At 44.5% G+C, this 3,472-nt stretch overlaps 1 pseudogene; it reads right to left on the bottom strand.

Moving 5' to 3' along the window:
• Positions 1 to 1,535: 1,535 nt before the first annotated feature.
• LOC117090925 lies at positions 1,536 to 2,527 on the bottom strand (annotated as a pseudogene).
• Between the last annotated feature and the right edge of the window lie 945 nt (positions 2,528 to 3,472).

The raw sequence follows: 3,472 nt of genomic DNA, 5'->3' as shown, positions 1-3,472 counted from the left end.
TTCCTGATTTGCCAACTTTGCAAACTAACAGTTAACATTTCCAGAGGAAGATGAGGAAATTAGCTCTCTCTTTTTTTTTGTTGAGACAGAGTCTTGCTCTGTCGCCCAGGCTGGAGTGCAACGTCATGATCTCAGCTCGCTGCAACCTCCGCCTCCCTGGTTCAAGTCATTCTCCTGCCTCAGCCTCCCGAGTAGCTGGGACTACAGGCGCCCACCACCACGCCCAGCTAATTTTTTGTGTTTTTAGTAGAGACAGGATTTCACCATGTTGGCTAGGCTGGTCTCGAACTCCTGGCCTCAAGTGATCCACCCACCTTGACCTCCCAAAGTGCTGGGATTATAGGCATGAGTCAACATGCCTGGCCGAAATTAGCTCTCTTAAACTTCCTCTTGTCTTTACCCTGACCACAAACCTTCAAAACAGTATATTACTATTTTTTACATTATTAAGCTTTGCAATATTTATGTTCTGTTGTATAAGAATAATTCTTATGCTTGTTTAGCATTGGTTCATATCTGAATGGATCCAATGCTCACTGCTAGTCCCTTCTTACCATTTTTGATTTCTCATACCCAATTTTTAAATATCATTTGATTCATCTCTTGCATGGCTGCGTGTTATCATCACCATGTTTTATTCACCATTGTGAATGTTTTCTGTTACCTTTTAAATGAGCAACACTTTGCCTGTTCATAAAATTATTGGGGTGTATTTTTTCCCATTTACTCAGAACTCTGTAAGCCTTCCCCCTTTGCCTTTTAGCTCTGAGTGTTGCTGTGAGTAAGTCTGAGGCCTGATTTAAAAAAACTTTATAGGTGTTATGTTTTTCTCTGCTTGGTTTTCTTTTTTCTTCTTTCTTTTCTTTTTTTTTTTTTCTGAGACAGAGTCTCGCTCTATCACCCAGGTTGGAATGCAGTGGTGTGATCTCGGCTCACTGCAAGCTCCACCTCCTGGGTTCACGTCATTCTCCTGCCTCAGCCTCCCAAGTAGCTGTGACTACAGGTGCCTGCCACCACGCCTGGCTAATTTTTTGTATTTTTAGTAGAGACAAGGTTTCACCATATTAGCCAGGATGGTTTTGATCTCCTGACCTTGTGATCCGCCTGCCTCGGCCTCCCAAAGTGCTGGGATTACAGGCGTGAACCACCGTGCCCGGCCTCTCTGCTTGGTTTTCTATGGCATTCTTCTTCTTCTTTTTTTTTTTTTTGTAGAGACAGTGTCTCATTATGTTGCTCAGGTTGGTCTTGAACTCCTGGTCTCAAGCCATCCTCCTGCCTCAGCCTCCCAAAGTGCTGGGATTACAGGCGTGAGCCAGCGTTCTTTTTTTTTTTTTTTAACTGTTGAACACTCTGTAATTATTAGGTAAAATTAATAGTACTTTACAATTATATATATCACTTTACAGTTTACAGAGTTATTAAGTAGACATTTGTTTTGACGCCCCAAAATAAAATTTAACTTCTTTGTCCTCCCTTCTCCCCTCCATCAAAGAAAGACTAAGGAACATTTAATCAGAAAAGGTGATAAAAGTGCATCAATCTGTACAGAACTACAAAGAATAAAGGGGAGGAGGGTAGGACCCTGAAGAGGGCCACAGGGACTTCAGGAAGGAGAAAACCAGAGTGTTAAACGTGAGGAAAGCCCGGGGTCACAGGGAGTCAGCCATCATAAGGGGCAGGTTGTAGTCACTACACAAAAGGAGGAGCACACAGCATATGTTTCACATTCTAAAACAATATGACAAGATCGTAACTGAAGAGCTGAAGTTGAATTTTGTGGTTTCTCAGAACACAAGTAGAAGATGACCAACCATGGTTTCTGAATAAACTGGGTTCAAAGTGCATCTGGTTGTAGCAGAGGGCTTCCTTGGACTCTGATACTAGAAATTTAACAAAGGTAATTCGAGGAGCTGCGATTTTGCATAATGGTGGCATCCTAGGGGGCATCTATTGCATCAGTCAAGTTTAATATCTCACCATCGTGGAAAAGGAGTTTACGAGCAGGTAATACTTGGGCCATCTCTTGCAGATTCTTGCTGTAAGGACTGCAAGTTTCTCCAGAGAAAGCACTTGCCGGGGTATGACTCAGGGCCAGGCAAAAATTCACACTATGAATCTGGTGGAGGGAAGGTGGAGAAGTATGCCCGGTCGGACCACATTCCCATAATTCTCTAACCTCACATCTCTGTAGGGGTCCCTCTGAACAGGGTCCAGGTATCCCCATTCCTCTGAGTAAGGTGCACAGCCACATCCTCAAATGTCACAAACTGCTGGTACCTGACTGTCAGGAGCACAGCTGCCTGGTCTCCTGGGCTTTCCTCATGGGGAAGAGCAGGCACCTGGGGAACAGGTGGAGCCCTAGTGAGTCCCTGTTCCATATCGGTGGCCTGCACAAAGTGAGGCTCTGGAGTCAGACTCTTAAACTGGGTCTCCAAAAACTGAAATTGGACCCTTGCTGATCCTGCTGCTTCCTGGGCTGGTATTTTCTCCATCCCTGCTCTGGAGGACAATGACCATCGCAGCTCGCATCAGGACATGGCCACTGGGTCCTGATGGCGAGGCCCGCCCTCAGTCCGTGGGGTGAACTGGAGCTGAAGAGAAATAGGCCCTCGTACCCAAGCCTCAGCATACTCTTGGGAAGGAAACCACTGTCCCATATTCTTTACATTATCCTTGTTATTTGGGATCTCCAGGATTGGCTTCAGTGTTAATGGTTCTTTGTCATTATTTTCCTGTAAGAGTGCTCTTTTATCTAAAGATTTCAGTTCATTTATTTGACAGAAATTTTCTTCAACCATATATATTTATAAATATCTATATTGGGGAGAGAAGCTATTTCTCTTACTGTCTCCTATCTCTGAAGAGGAGGAGGAAGTAAACGCTGAAAAACAACAGGAATGAAGTCAGTGGCAAGACCAGCCAGTGCCGCTGATGACCAGGCCTGAGGTTAAAAGATTAACCCCCCACTGTAACCACATGTGCTCTCAATCTATCATGACCCTTTCACATGGAACCCCTTAGAGTTGTAAGCCCTTAAAAGGGCCAGGAACTCTGTGTTCGGGGAGCTCGGCTCTTAAGATGCTCCCGGCTGAATAAAAACTTCTTCCTTCTTTAATCCAGTGTCTGAGGAGTTTTGTCTGTGGCTTGTCCTGCTATAATAGAAAATATATATAAAATATATAAGTATATATTAAAAATATATATATATTTTGGTGGCGGGGACAGAGTCTCATTCTGTCGCTCAGGCTGGAGTGCAGTGGCATGATCTTGGCTCACTGCAACTTCTGCCTCTCAGGTTCAAGCAATTCTCCTCTCTCAGCCTCTGGAGTAGCTGGGATTACAGGTATGCACCACCACACCTGGCTAATTTTTGTATTTTTAGTAGAGATGGGATTTCACCATGTTGGCCAGGCTGATCTTGAACTCCTGACCTCAGGTGATCTGCCTGCTTCGGTCTCCCAAAGAGCTGAGA

Source organism: Trachypithecus francoisi, unplaced genomic scaffold (assembly GCF_009764315.1).
Source record: "Trachypithecus francoisi isolate TF-2019V2 unplaced genomic scaffold, Tfra_2.0 Lachesis_group11, whole genome shotgun sequence".
Classification (NCBI taxonomy): domain Eukaryota; kingdom Metazoa; phylum Chordata; class Mammalia; order Primates; family Cercopithecidae; genus Trachypithecus; species Trachypithecus francoisi.
The sequence above is the reverse complement of the archived record's forward strand: the minus strand, read 5'-3'. Positions and strand labels throughout refer to the sequence as shown.